Source organism: Crinia signifera, chromosome 6, assembly GCF_055691185.1.
Source record: "Crinia signifera chromosome 6, ASM5569118v1, whole genome shotgun sequence".
In the NCBI taxonomy this organism is placed as follows: Eukaryota; Metazoa; Chordata; class Amphibia; order Anura; family Myobatrachidae; genus Crinia; species Crinia signifera.
In genome coordinates, this window is record NC_139222.1 from 148,112,831 (window position 1) to 148,129,250 (window position 16,420).

Genomic DNA, 16,420 nt, shown 5'->3' on the forward strand with positions numbered 1-16,420 from the left:
CCTCAAACTAAAACTGTGTCGACACAGCCGGTGTCAACCACTATACCATATCTAATATAATTGTGTTCTACAGTACCAGTGTGCTCTACCTGCCAATATAACTGCATCCCTAATAAGTTATATATCACTAACCCCGTGTGAAATTATTAGGCCACTAAAAAGGCCCAGTGTGATGCGCTACCGCTATCTGCAGCCAAACAGTACTAATTGATTGAAGCACCTTGCATTAATTTTTACGTATTGCCACCATACCCCGCTGGTTTGCCCAAACCCTCTCCGAACTTGGAAACCAAGCAGTGGAGGGCCAGGACAGTACCCAGGTGGGAGACCCCTGGGGAAGACCAGGTGTGGCAATACAAATATAAGGCAAGCAAGCCGCTGCTTCAATTTAACCACTGTACCCATGACTGCTAGAGAGAACTGTTGTTATTAGAAACCATTTATTACATAAGGCTGTGACCCATTTGTGGTAAACCATTATGTATACCTATTGTGCAATATCAGCACACTATATCGATCCATAAAGGGAACTAAATCATTTCTCTGCCTATGTTCACTGGTAATCGTACCTTTGAAAAACTCAGTGCATAAATGATAAAGTAAAGTGTGACATACTAATTATTATTCCTTAAACAATAATAGTTTGAGGACCACACTACATTTTTAACCTATTCAATTATTTGAACTCAGAGTGCCACTTATTTTAACAAAGTCTTTAATAAAAGTTATATCTTAAAATAATCATCTAATACTTGTAAATTTACAAAAAAGGAGTGCGCCCAAAAAGCGTTTTTCTCTCTTTGTCAGGTCTTCCCTGACAAAACCCTAGTGTACTTGGATTGCGGCTCCCCTGGTGACTGCCTTCAGAGCGCACCAGTGGTTTGTGATGGAGGTGTCTTGAGGGGAATTGTTAGAGAGGTAAGCGTTTATGGAGGTTAGTATAGTAGATCTAGAGGTGGGGTCTTTAAGTAGATGGGGGAAAAGCCTCCAGGGCCTCGAGGGGGTTTTGGGGGAGTGAGTGTTCCAAGACCATGTGACCGGGGCATGATCTGACCATGTGATGGGAAAAATGTCTACATCTTTCGTGTGTTGTAGGGTCCATTTGTCGCATAGTATATAATCTATCCTGGAATATGAGTTGTGAACTGGGGAATAGAAGGTGTATTCGCGGCCGGAGGGGTAGTTAGTTCTCCATATGTCATAGAGATCGAACTCCAAAAGGAGGTTGCGAAAAGCTAGGGACGGGCCTGATGTCTGCGAGGAGGGGGTAGAGGGTACACGTGATTTATCTAGTTTTGGGTCAAGGGCTAGGTTAAAGTCACCCAGAAGAATCACAGGGCCCTTTGCGGATTTTTGTATTAGGAGAAATAGTTTGCGCAGAAAGGGGATTTGATTATAGTTTGGTGCATATAAGCATATGATGGTGGTCAGTGTATCGTCTAACAGGCCAGACAGTATAATATATCTACCACTCTTGTCCTGGGTCTGTGACTGTAATACAAAAGTAGAATGTTTGCCAAATAGTATGGCAACCCCATTGTGTTTAGTGGGGCCATTAGCGTAGTAGGCTGTGGGGTAGTTTGCGTCTCTAAATACTGGGGGGTTGGAGGAGCTGAAGTGTGTCTCCTGAACAGCTACCACATCGGCCTTTTGTTTATGAAAGTAGGACAGGGCCATTCGTCTTTTGTTAGGGGAGTTCAGCCCTTTTTACGTTCATAGACAGGAAATTAGGCATTGTATATGAGGGGGGGTTGCGGTGGGAACCTATGGCTCAGCAGGGGAGGGGGCTTGCTCCAGTGGTTAGCGTCCGAATTGTCCTTGAAGAGCCCGGAGGGCGGGATGTGGGCGTGTAGAGGGTAGGGGGGGAGGGGAGAGGGAAAAGAACAGGGAAAGGTAAAACAAAAAGGTCCGGAATATTGGACCTGCATGACTACTGCAGGGGCGGGGGGGAGGGGTCTTGCAGTAGTATGTGCAATGTCGGGGTGGTGGCCTGGCTCGCACAGCGGAGAGCCGCCACTCACATATGAACATATATAAAACTATAAAACTATAACGAGGTACATAAACATTGTAACTTGGAAAACACAGCTAAGTGTGAGAACTAAACCTAGCATATTGCTAGAGAGAACCATACTTCTAATATAAAGGCCCAGTTGTCCAGCATCCTGCATATAACAAAAAAAGAAACAGTGAAAGATGATACTTAACATGAAGATCTCGTCCCGGTGGAGGAGAACTCAGGAGCCTGGGCAACAGGTTCGCGAACAGGGTTAAACAATCTTCTAGGCCCATGGGGGATTCTCAAGTAGCGGACCAGTCCTGATGTAGGGCTTGTGGGCGTCTCGACTCTTGTGAGCTGGTAACCGAGATATCCCAGTCCATCAGGAGTTTAACCCCAGCGTCCAGGGAGGAGATAACATAGGTGGAGTCCTCATAGTACACGATGAGTTTGACCGGGAATCCCCACCGGTACCGGATTTCGTGGTTTCGGAGTGCTGCGGTGATGGGGGCAAAAGCTCTTCTGTTGGCTATAGTGGCTGGGGAAAAATCTTGAAAGATCTGCAGGCCGCCTAGAGTGTCCGAATTCTTGGACTCAAGGGCCGCCTTCAGGATGCGTTCCTTGACAGTGAAGAAGTGCACCCGAAGGAGCGTATCCCTCGGCAGGTCAGAAGAGACTGTCTTGGGTCTCGGAAGGCGATGTATACGGTCTATCAGGAGGTCTTTGGGGTCTGCTGAGGGGAGTAGTTTGCGGAACAGGACGATGGCATAGTCTTCCAGTTCAGCGTTAGCCACCGAATCGGGAATGCCTCTGATTTTTATGTTATTGCGTCTGGACCTGTCCTCCAGGTCCGCCATCTTGGATTTAAATTGGTCGATATCTCGTTGCTGGCAATCATAGGAGGTTATCAGGTCATTGTGTTACGCTACAATCTCATCCATTCTTCGCTCCAGGTGGTCGGTTCTGTCTCCTATGGCTACTAGTTCAGTCTTGATCTCGCGGATAGTCGACTTCAGATCTTTGGTCATTTCTGCTTGGAATGCAGAAAAGACCTGGCATAGGGACCTCATAGTCACAGGTGCGTCTGAGTCCATATCTACGCCAGTTAGCCCTGCTGTTGCAGTTGTCTCACTCGGCGCATCCCGGGAGTGGGAGGCCTGGGTGGGGGGGGCTATGCTGGACCGTAGAGAGAGGGGGAGATGTCTTGGGAGGGAGGGGAATTTTGGAGGGGACCACGTTTTTAACCCTCTTAGGGGGCATGATAAGGAGAGGGAGCACTCGTGATGGATATGTTAGTCTCTGAGATAGTGGCACCGGTGGGGGAGGTAGATTAACGGTTTCACTGGGTCATATTAACCTCGGATTTAGTAGTGTAAGTGAGTGGCAGCAGGTAGTTGGGTTTCTCACATCTGAGGCTGCTGCGCGGTGGTTTGGAGGTCACTCAGGGCGCTCACTCTGAGGTCTATAGGGTAGGGGAGTGTGAGCAGCTATGGAGGGTGATTTCCAGCCTTCACAGATTCTGGGGTGAGCTGGGCTTACCCAGCTAGTTTGAGTTGATGCTGTCCAGCAGCAAGGCAGAGCAAGGGCAAGGGAGTGTTGTTTTCCAGGTAGGGAGTGGAGGGGGGGTAGCTCCCAAATTCTAATGAGCACTGGCCTTGTCACTAATGGGTGAGCTGTTGTTTTGCTGCCCTGGTATTAGTGGCAAAGGATGAGTTTCACCCTGCTCACTGCCTTATATTTCAGGCCCAATGCAGCTGGTGGGAGAGTTGGAAGTGTGATTTTCCCCTTGCTGCCCTCAGGGTGTTGAGGGAGGGATGCTGAATCCTGTTCTGGCAGAGAGTCTGCCCTGTAAAGGGGGGGAGTAGCAGGGAGTGCGCTGGTTGTTAAGATCTCCTATGGGGATGGATCTCTTACACTGCCTGGGTATGCTGGGCTCAGACTAGGCTAGTCAGCTCTGTAAGGCTAGGGATAGGGGCTGCTGCGATATTCTAGCAGCGCCCCACCTCACCTCGTGACAGGGCCTCTTCCAGCCAGCAGTAATGGTGGCCGCGTCCTCTGGGTCACGAGCGCCCCTCCGTGCAGATTCTCCGGTCCCCGGGTCTAGTGGCAGGCTTGTGGGACAATCCTCTTTACTCCGCCACCTCTCGAGCCTCCGGATGGTTCTGGCGATGTGCGTCCGCACACCTCCGCCGCTCGCCCCGAAATCGAGGTCCCGGCTTTGTGTGGAAGACCAGGCCGCAACCCGCGGGAAGGCAGGAGGCCCTCCCCGGCTCCGCAACCGGTCTCCAGGTACTCTGAAGGGGGTATGGAGGTCGCTGAGGGAAGGGTGTCAGGCGGGGGAAGCAGGTAATAGCAGGTAATGGGGTTCAGTCTGGACGGAGCTCACCGCGCACACGTCCGCTCGCTATGGCTGCCAGGCCACGCCCCTCACATACATTTTAAAGGAAGGGTTAAATTCCGCCAGTACCTTCCCAATAAGAGGGCAAGGTATGGCATAAAAATGTATAAGCTGTGCGAAAGTACCTCAGGGTACACCCACAGGTTTAGGGTATATGAAGGGAAGGACACAAGAATTGAACCGCCAGAATGCCCCCCCTCCCTCGTAGGTGTTAGTGGAAAGATTACCAGCGCTGGCTGAAAACTAAAAAAATAATAATATAGAGCGGTATCCTTTACAAAATTTATTTGTCATTAAAACATGCTAAAAATAGCTGTACCGTAGTATTTAAGGTATGCTTTTGTATAAAACAGGGGGTTACAATAAAAATATCAATGACATGATAGGACATTTAATGTGCATCATAGTAAATGTATTATACGGGCATTGAGTGTATATTACCACACGGATGTCGCAGATGGTAGTCCCATATAGCAGCAGGTAGCCAGGTGGCCAAAGCAGTCCCAAAACACAGAGTCCAATGATGGAATTAGGTTCCTCTGGTGGGAAAAGATGGTAAACCTGGAGGATGATTGAGTTTTCCGGTCGCTGCCTCGGATGATGAGTCCGGATGGGATGGTGCAACTGCACAAAGCGTGGGTCCGTGGTGATATGAATTGGGCCCGTTAGGATGATGCAATATAGGAAATGTCCGATTGTGAAGGGCTCAACGCGTTTCCCTGGGTCAAACACCCAGCTTCCTCAGGAGCAAATATGCATGTGTCTCAATACTGAGCTGAGACACATGCATATTTGCTCCTGAGGAAGCTGGGTGTTTGACCCAGGGAAACGCGTTGAGCCCTTCACAATCGGACATTTCCTATATTGCATCATCCTAACGGGCCCAATTCATATCACCACGGACCCACACTTTGTGCAGTTGCACCATCCCATCCGGACTCATCATCCGAGGCAGCGACCGGAAAACTCAATCATCCTCCAGGTTTACCATCTTTTCCCACCAGAGGAACCTAATTCCATCATTGGACTCTGTGTTTTGGGACTGCTTTGGCCACCTGGCTACCTGCTGCTATATGGGACTACCATCTGCGACATCCGTGTGGTAATATACACTCAATGCCCGTATAATACATTTACTATGATGCACATTAAATGTCCTATCATGTCATTGATATTTTTATTGTAACCCCCTGTTTTATACAAAAGCATACCTTAAATACTACGGTACAGCTATTTTTAGCATGTTTTAATGACAAATAAATTTTGTAAAGGATACCGCTCTATATTATTATTTTTTTAGTTTTCAGCCAGCGCTGGTACACTTTTCTTTTTCCTCTTTACCTACCACGAGACCTGACAAGTCTCAGTACCAGCTGCAGATAGTAGCGCACTGATCACACAACCGCTGTATCTTTAGTGGAAAGATTGTCTGGGATTTAGTGCACCCCTTCCTGGATAAGGGTTATCACCTCTATGTGGATAACTTTTACACCAGCATCCCCCTGTTTAAGGCCCTTGGTTCAAGAGGTACAGCAGCTTGCGGTACTGTGCGCAAGAACCAAAGAGGCCTCCCAAAAACGCACGTTGCCCAATTACTGAGAAAGGGTGAAAGCAGGGCACAATCCACCGAAAATATGTTGTTGGTCAAATATAAGGACAAGAAGGATGTCCTTATACTGACAACAATTCACGGAGACAGTACCACCTCCGTCCCTGTACGAGGTACCAGTACCCACACCTCAAAACCTATTTGTATCCTAGATTACAATGAGTACATGGGCGGAGTGGATCTTTCAGATCAGGTACTGAAGCCGTACAGTGCCCTGCGGAAAACAAAAATATGGTATAAGAAGCTGGCCGTGTATATCATCCAGATGGCACTGTATAACGCTTACGTACTATTCCGTTCTACCAGCCAGACGGGGACTATGCACTTTCAAGAGGAAGTCATAAAGGGCCTAATATTTGGGAACCAGCAGGCAGAGGGCCCCAGTACTTCTAGTACTGGCCCCCGTATTGTATCAGGGCAGCATTTTCCTAACGAAATCCCCTCCACTGGAAAAAAGGGCAGGACACAAAAAAGGTGCAAAGTTTGCTATAAAAAGGGAATAAGAAAGCAAACTATTTTCCACTGTGAAACTTGCCCCGACAAACCCGGCCTATGTATGAAGGAGTGTTTTAAAATATACCACACATCTATGGATTATTAGGTTCATCATTTCACCGTGCTTCGGGGGTCTTGCTAATGCGACATAGCACCCACCATTCATTCCACCAGAATCTGTGCTGCAAAATCCAAATATCACTCCTTCCCTTCGGAGTCCTGCCATGCACCCAAATGGTATTTTTTGGTCACATATGAGGCATTGCCGTACTCGGGAGAAATTGCGGCACAGATTTTGGGGTGCTTTGTCTCCTTCATTCCTTGTGAAAATGAAAAATTTTGAGCCAGAACTGCATTTTTGTGTAAAAAAATGTAATTTTTCATTTTCACAGCCCAGTTGTACCAAAATTGGTGAAACCCCTGGGGGTTTGAAATGTACACTATACCCCTAGATGAATTCCCTGAGGGGTGTAGTTTGCAAAATGGGGTCACTTGTGGGGGGGTTCCACTGTATTGGTGCTTCGGGGGTCTTGCTAATGCGACATAGCACCCACCATTCATTCCACCAGAATCTGTGCTGCAAAATCCAAATATCACTCCTTCCCTTCGGAGTCCTGCCATGCACCCAAATGGTATTTTTTGGTCACATATGAGGCATTGCCGTACTCGGGAGAAATTGCGGCACAGATTTTGGGGTGCTTTGTCTCCTTCATTCCTTGTGAAAATGAAAAATTTTGAGCCAGAACTGCATTTTTGTGTAAAAAAATGTAATTTTTCATTTTCACAGCCCAGTTGTACCAAAATTGGTGAAACCCCTGGGGGTTTGAAATGTACACTATACCCCTAGATGAATTCCCTGAGGGGTGTAGTTTGCAAAATGGGGTCACTTGTGGGGGAGATTCCTAACTTTTAGCATCTTATGTTGCCTAGAAACCTACATGGTGCCTAAAAAATAATCTCATAAAAAGGAGGCTCCAAAATCAAGTAGGTGCTCCTTCTATTATGAAGCCTGTGGTTTGGTCAACGTGCACACTAGGGCCACATATAGGATATTTATGAAAACAAAAGAATTGGGGGAATCAATTTTTAGTCTCATTTCTCTAGTAAAATCTACTGTGTTCATTAGAAAAATGTATTAAAATTGAAAATCTGCTAAAAAAATGAAATTTTGAAATTTCACCTACACTTTGTTTTAATTCCTGTGAAACACCTAAAGGGTTAACAAACTTCCAAAATGCTGTTTTGAATACTGTGAGGGGTGCAGTTTTTGAAATGGCATCATTTATGGGGGTGTCTCACATACAAGTCCCTCAAAGTCACATCAGAACTGAACTGGTCCCTAAAAAAATCAGTGTTTGAAATTTTCTTGAAAATTTGAGAATTTGCTATTCATATTTTAAGCCTCCTAGTGTCCAAAAAAATTAAAAGGAGGTTGAAATAATGATGGCAACATAAAGTAGACATATGGTCTTTGTTAGTTATTAACTATTTTGAGTGGTATGATTATTTGTCTCACAAGCAGAAAATTTAACATTTGGCAAATTGCTAAATTTTCAATTTTTTTACGACATTTTGGTATTTTTCACAAAAAAAACAGACTGTATCGAACAAAATTTACCACTAACTTAAAGTACAATGTGTCACGAGAAAACAGTCTCAAAATCACTGGGATAAGTAAAAGCAATAAAAAGTTATCCCCACATAAAGTGATACATGTCAGATTTGAAAAAAAGGGCTCTGTCAGGAAGGCAAAAACAGGCTGCGGCGGTAAGGGGTTAATTGCCGGGTATATTGGGAAGTGTCAAGGTTGGCCAGAGGTGGATTTAGACCTAATGGTGTCATAGATAAGATACTGGTTTGAGGTCCTCCTCACCCAAAATAATATATCTTATCTGCTGATTGCATATGGCATTGATAGAGTACTCTGCACAGTCTACCAATAAATGCTGTGTGAAGATCGACATTGCATACAAATATTAAGTAGGCAATAGGTCTTTTGGAAATAGGCTGTATACCTGTGTCACATTTTAAATAAACTGACTGTCCACAGTGGATGAAACCATTTGTGTGCCCAAACCATCAAGAACATCAAAGAGACTTTGGAAGTGTGGGCAGATCCATGTGATGTCATAATCTCACACAGAAGTAGCTCAATGCTCCTCTCTGAACATTTTGGACAGCCGGGGTATGGGGCCCCATGGTACCTGCTGGACTCTAGGCAGTAGCCTAGATTGCCTCTGGGTTTTACTAGCCCAAAGGGATACATGGGGAACCCCCATAGGGCTCCACTGCCTGGGGGCCTACACCCTCTTCTAGAGAACAGGTTTCAGACATTGCATTGCTCTTATTAATTGGGCTCATTAGTCTGAATGCAATAGCAGTATTTAACAACTATATTTATCAAGGAGCCCAGACCATGCATTTGCTAATGGTTAGCCAAGCCTCTAAACATGGGCCATTACCAATGCATTTCCCTGGTGAAAACTACATGTCTCAGTCCAAAATTAGGCAGTGTGCAAATGACTGGATAATGAGTTTTCTGTAATTAAAGACAAGTGCATTTGTATTATGTGTATCTATTTTCTATTTTAGTATAAGTAGGGCTTTCTTTAACAGCTTTGTCAGGTTGTATGACCTGCTATCAAGTTACATAGTAACATAGCATTTGACGGCAGATAGGAACCATTTGGCCCATCTCGTCTGACCCTTTTTTAAACATGTTACTTCAAACCATATTTGATCCTAATTTATTTGTATGGATATAAATATGCATATCCCAAACATGTTTAAATTGCTTTAATGCATTTGCCTCTACCACCTCTGATGGAAGGCTATTCCACTTATCCACTACCCTTTCTGTGAAGTCATTAAATTTACCGCGAGTGGGCAAATGCCTACAGCTATTATACTGTGGGTAGGGAAAAGGTTATCTGTTTTCCAATAGATGACACCCCCTTAGCAGCGGAAGTTCAATAGGGGAGAGTGTCTGTGTGCAGTCTCTATAGAGATGGGATATTATACAGTCCGAGTTTGTGATGCGGGAAGCTGAACTTGGATTTTTGGCAAGCATTTACAAGGTAAGGTTCAGCTGGCATCCTGCTCCTCCTGCAGACTGAATGAAATTCCACCGCCTCTGTCTCACCAGTGTGTGCACGAGCAGGCTCTGGAAGCGTAGTTTTGCTCATCAGCAGAGCGCTTTGAAAAAGCTCTGCTGATGAGTGAAATGCGTTAACGGAATACACCCAGTACCCAGTTATTTCATCTGTAAATGTATGCCAGCTGAAATTTATATCCATCCTCAAGCACTTTTGTGATCTATCATCTGGGCGGCCAGCGTATACTATTGCCGCCACCCACACACGGATATTGAGACTGCGGCAGCACAGGCAAGAGTTTCATTTTTAAGAAATTTGCAGAAATCTCTCAAAAATGTTTTTCGTATTGTCATTTTGGGGTATTGTGTGTAGAATTTTGAGGGGAAAAAATGAATTTATTTCATTTTGGAATAAATATGTAACATAGCAAAATGTCAAAAGTGGAGTGTTGTGAATACTTTCCCTATACACTGTAGTTTGCAGGGGTTGCCAATAATCCTGGCACTGGCCCAGGCCCACCTTATGGGTAGGGTAAAGGGTTCCACCACTTCTGCAGGACCAATTTAAGCCCTGACTAATCAGGACAAATGTTGTCCATCTCACATCATATGAATTATGGAAAAAAAATTGTAAAGAAAATCTATGGAGAGAATGCCTATCAATCTTTTTGAAAGACAGATAAGATTGTAAATAAACGTAGGCATTATAGAAATGACATTGATTTTGTTGGCACTTAGTTTATAATCTTGGCATAAATATTGTCTTCTAGACTTAAAAACATTCATTATGAAAGATTGTTGGAGACAGCAGGGATGAAAATAACCTGAAAGGAGTCAAGATGTCCCAATCCTTCTGACTCTTGGGGGTTTGTTGTAAAACATACAAGTGCTAAATAAGGAATTACCTCATGTGTTTATTTAGTCAAAATTGAAATGCTTTCTTTTGATCTGCAAATAACATTCCACTTCAAGCACACTCTGTCACACCACAGAGACACAGATGTTTGTATTACTTGAAAATTAATAATCTATACCAGGCATGTCCAAAGTGCGGCTCGGGGGCCAATAGTGGCCCGTGCTGTCATTTCAAGTGGCCCGCAGCCTCCAGCCGGAAGCGGGCAGAACATTATATGCACGATGCACAGCACACGACAATAAAGGTGGGGTCCCGGCAAGCACGCCTTTACCTTGCTGTCTGCAGCAGTGAGAAGGTGCCAGCCACCACAGTGAGATGAGTTTGGCGTCTTTCGGGTGAGTGTGCATCCAACCCCTGCTGCTGCAATCGTATATCACTCTCTTGTCCCCCACTCTGCCCCCATTCACACAGGAGTGTGCGGGTAGGGGGGGCAGCAAGGGGGAAGCTTGCTCCCGTAGCATGCAGAGCGAAGGAGGGCAGCAGCGGGAGCCCAAGCATCTCCTGTGCTTGCTTTGCCTCTCAGTCCTCTGGCTCACACAAGGGGCAGGGAAACATACAGAGAGGGAGGGGACAAGTAGGTGGAGATACAGTGAATGGGGGCAGAGTGGGGGACATACAGTGAATGGAGGCAGTAATGACTATTCAAAGAAGGGGTTGGGGGCAGGCTGGGGACATAGAGTGAATGGGGGCAGTGATGGACATTCAGAGAAGGGGGGCAAGCTAGGGGACAGATTGAATGGGTGCAGAGTGGGGAACATACAGTGAATGGGGCGGCATAAAGTGAACGAGGGGCAGGCTGGGGGACATACAGAGAAGGATGGTCAGACAGGGGAATATAATGTGAAGGGGGCAGAATGGGGGACATACAGTGAATGTTGATAGGCTAGAGGAAATACAGAGAAGGGGGGCAGGCAGGGGAATATACAGTGATGGGGCGGGCTGGGGGACATAAAGTGAATCGGGGCAGAGTGGGGGACCATTCTGATGTAATTAATGATTCAAAGAATGTCAGGCTGAATGGTCGGCCCCCACATATTTTCACCTCACCAAATCTGGCCCACGTCGCAAAAAGTTTGTACACCCCTGATCTATACATTACTTTTATTACAGTCACTAGAACAAGAGCCACATTTATTTTTCATACTCTAAAGTAAATACTTTATGTGGACTATCCCTAAATATCTACAAAAAAGTGCAGAAATGAACTTATAGGATAATACATTATAAAGGTAAAGAAACTCAGACAACCATGTTAACTCTCTGTCATTCCTACGGCTTGCACATGCATGTGTCAGTGACCAACGCTCAGTGTGTTGCGGTAGGATCTGGCAGCTGCGGCCCTGCTGTGTCTGTTTGGGTGGATACATACAAGCCTTTGTGCATACTTCTTCCAGCCAAGCATTGAACGGTGAAGAAGGTTGGGTGTGCTCCCTGGGGTGCACAGACAGGCGCTACCAGGGGTGTTTTGCTAAGAGCTGCCACTTGACAATGGGGTTGTCAGCCCCAATGAAACAAGAGCAACAAGAAAGGAGAAGTGGCACTGGTTTGATGAAAGATTAGGCAAATGTTTAATAACAACAATTTAAAAAATCATATCATACAATTATATAACAATAAATGATGAAAGAAATTAAAATGGTAGATGTATATTAAATGTCTGGACCGGACTATTGGGGAAGTTTTACTACATTCTACTTCACAAGTGATGTTGCTATGGGCAACCAATCAGAATCTACTTCTTATTTATTTAGCACCCTCTAGAAGATAGTAGACAGGCTCTGATTGGTTGCCCATAGCAACATCACATGTGAAGTAGACTACACATCTTAGTAAATTTCCCCCTTAGTCTCAGCAGGTCAAAGATGTAACTGGTACGGGAGGTGAGTCTGGTTGCCCACTGGGGTGATAGTTACCACAAGTAGCTGTGAGTGATCCAATCCCGAAAGGCAATGATGCAGAGATGTCCTCAAATGTGGTGCGGCAATGGGGCCACAAATGGCAATGACCCAGTAGATGTAGGGAATGGCTGAATGGTGAGACAGCCAGGGGTTTCCCACACCGCTGGAGGTTTCTAATCTCAGGGATGGTTGTGACAGGTGTCCTCAAGGTTGGATGGGCTGTGTGACCAGGATGTGGGTTGTTTCAAATGGTCATTACCAACCTTTATTCCTGTGTTGGTACAAGTTTGAGCGTGGTGACTGTGGTGGTGACCAGCAACTGCAGGGGGAGAGGGGAAGGGGTCCCAATGCGGTGAAGATGGTGGAAGACCAGATGGCTGAGAAGGTCCAAGTGATTAATGTCCAGTGTGAACAAACTGGTCCGGTCCAGAATATACTCTAACGCGTTTTACTGCTTGCTCAAAGGAACGGTACCCGCTTGGTCACTATCTGTGGCCCCAGCCTTAGGCTGTGGAAAGGGAGGGTAAGAATTAAAGTACTTACAAATATGTGTCAAATTTCTGACTCCTCGGGATGCTGCTGTTGGTATTCTGAATGCCAGCATCCTGACTGTAAGGATTCCTTACCTGACTTTTCTGTTAGGAAAGTCACTCACAGCACAATTTTCTTGTGGTCGCATAGATACTGTATACTAATAATCCACCAGCCTTATATAATTGCCTCCATCATTAGAATCTATATTATATAATTAATAATAATAATAATAATGCAGTAATAATAATAAAATTAAGTATATGAGAGACAGCCAATAATACCATTTTACTTTCTATTTTGACATACTGCATACAGTACTATTACTAGGCAGCTTTAGCCTGAAATTCATAACCAAACAGTATATGTTTCACAGCAATACAAGCTTAAATGCAGTATATACTGAAAACTCCACCAGAAAAAAAGTATCTTCTCCACTCTGGAGCATTCCTCAGCTCCTCTTCCCCTGTCAATTATCCCCTGATAAGCCACACCCCTTTTTTTTACTTTGCTGACGTTTGGTTTCCTGTCAAAGGAAACCTGGCTCCCCATTGGTCAATGACAAATATCTTTTTGTAGCCTGTTACGGGGCAGTCATTTTCTATTAGTCAGCAGTTCATCTAAATCACTAGTTAAGCAGCAGCAAGGGAGCAAAAGCATCCACTGTCTGGCTGTCCTTCTGCAGCCTGGTGTCCCTAGAGTAGTAAAATGAAAACATCCTGGGGGGGAAGGGGGGGGGGGGGAATGGCACCCTGCATCTAGCATCAACGCTGTGACCTCCTCTGAATAAGACAATATATTTTGAAGGAGCCATTTTCCCTGAGACCATTCCCTATTTTTGTGACATGTGTCAGGGCCCACACCTGGGTTCCGCAGCGTGACCTTTAATTGTTGGGATGGATGCATTTATAATTATGGGTACTTGTGTAGTTACACGGCGCCAGTGTACGCTCGCCACGAAATATGTCCAAAAAAGTAACTTAACTCCATACCAACATGGATAGTTCATACCTCCACTATCCATGTTGGCATGGAGTTGATTTTAAATAGCGTGGCAAGCGTAGTGAGCCACCGAGCCCACAGCGTGGGCGAGCGAAGTGAGTGAAACTAAACAAGTACCTAATTATGTGCCTGGCATCTAGTAGGTGCGTTATTATAAATAAGGAGACTGCATACAGAGGTTGGTTTTCACCCTCACATAAATTCCAAGATTCGTCATATATGGAAAAAAGAGGGGAGAGAATATACAATAGTGTAATACTGTATAACTACAATGTTCTCCTTTGGTGCAAATGGAGACTATGGAAAGAGTGTTCCCAGAGATTCTAAAGTTAAGGGGATATTATGGGATCACCTCACTCGTGCAATCTTATGATACTTCATAAGATGTATGCTTCATGTCACAGGCTGCGTGAATTTCTATAAAGGTTTCTTTGGATGGATTATCACGGAGACCAGATAAAAATGCTTTAATTTAAGAAAAGCAATGCAAGATCAGATATAAGACAACACCTGTAACCATACTAGATGTGACATGGGTATTCCATACCAAATACCCGGGTCTGCACATTTTAAATCTACCCCACCTGCAGTGCACATGGTTTTCTCCATCTACGAAGGAATTTGGCAGACGGAGTAAACCACAAAAAAGGCCATTATCCAAGAATACTGTTCAATACTCAGTAGAGATCCAAACCTGTCTGATCAACTCAAGAAGAATATTTTCATGAGTAGGAAGTGATCACCCAACCTGTTGGATGGACAAAAGACACATTTTGCAATACCAATGAAAGAATTAATCATCAATTATTACATGATATATTTCTTTCAGGTACAATACATAGAGATGATAACATAATCTATATCTAGAGGCAGGGGCGGATTTAGGGGTGAGGGCGCCCATAGGCACAAAAATAATGGCTGCCCCCTGCCTAATTGTATTATTTGTATTGATTAGTTACAAGTCCTCATTTGATGATTGGCAATTTAATAGAATAATAAAAAAGCCACCAACTGTAACATATTTCTTATTTTTATTATGTATACATATTTACTAAGTAGGACAACTTACAGGGGCAGTATATGCATGTCCTATCCATTTACACTCTATTCAAGATGGAACCTGGTGCAGTGCATTGGAAACATTTTGCAGTTACTGGTACATTTCAGGCTGACAGTACTATCACAGGCATCCAAGTGCCGCCCCCAAACATGTGCCGTCCCTAGGCACGTGCCTCACGTGCCTAATGGGAAATTCGGCACTGTCTAGAGGGCTTCATTTTACCTATATAAAATGCTCTTTGAGTACTGTAAATATGTCATGGGTCTTTATTTTACCTCTCTCTTGATAATCACCTTAGTTATGGAACTGTATTTAATAAATGACGTTTCATCTTACTAATAAATTATTTGTTGTTTTGTTTTTTCTTACACTTATGCAAGCCCTTCGTTTCTTTAAGTGCCACAAATGTGATATTTTCTGACTACTGCACTACACCTTTAAACAAAGGTGCAGATGAAAAAGCTACAGTACAGCTCTCATCTTAAAACATACATCAACAAGCCAACACTGCCTCGAGAAATAGAGTTTTCATAGGCAATGAGCATGAATATTTCCATCTGATGCAGGGGCTGTCTGGAATTCTCCAGGAGTTTGGCTATTTCCTTCCTGTGTAAATTCTGAAAGGCTATTAGAGATAATAGTTTTGACCTTTCTGTGTTGTCTTTACCTTGCTATGTAAAACAAAGTGAGCGTGACTTTACTGCTCTTTAGCAGTGAGCAGGAATGCATTGTGATATGGCATATCAGTCCACTCTGAGCACTGTTTTTTCAATAAACTTCATTAGAGTTGAACATATATATATATATATATATATATATATATATATATATATATATATATATATATATATTTATATAATTTGGTAATTATTAAGTACCACCAGCATGAAATGTACCAAAGTATTTACATTGTACTGTAGCATATTTCATCTTGAATAGAGTGTAAATGGATAGGACGTGCAGATAATACTGCGACTGTAATCTTTCCTATATATATATATATATATATATATATATATATATATATACATAATAAAAATATCAGTTAGTGGCTTTTTTATTAATCCATTAAATTGGCTGGCTATCATCAAATGAGGGCTTATAAGTAATCAATAAAAATAATATGATTAGGCGCAGAGGGGCGCCCTCACCCCTAAATCCGCCCCCCTGCCCAGAGGAAGGTGACTCCATTGCCTCTAGGAGGCAAGTCTGATCCTTCATCAATGTGCATGCTCTAGGCATTGTATGAGCAAGCACAATCTGCTATTGGATTTTATAGCACAGACACAGTAAGATATGTGTTGCAGTTTCATATTTCTCCCACTTTATAAATGACCTTTAAAAAAAATAGAAATAAAAAAGACATCAAGCCCATTTACAGCATTAATGTTAAAGAAGACAAAGTGATATATAACAAT

General features: G+C 44.0%; 1 pseudogene; it reads left to right on the top strand.

The window, feature by feature from the left end:
* The first annotated feature begins 238 nt into the window (after nt 1–238).
* On the top strand, nt 239–357 carry LOC146011653 (5S ribosomal RNA; annotated as a pseudogene).
* The last annotated feature ends 16,063 nt before the right edge of the window (nt 358–16,420 follow it).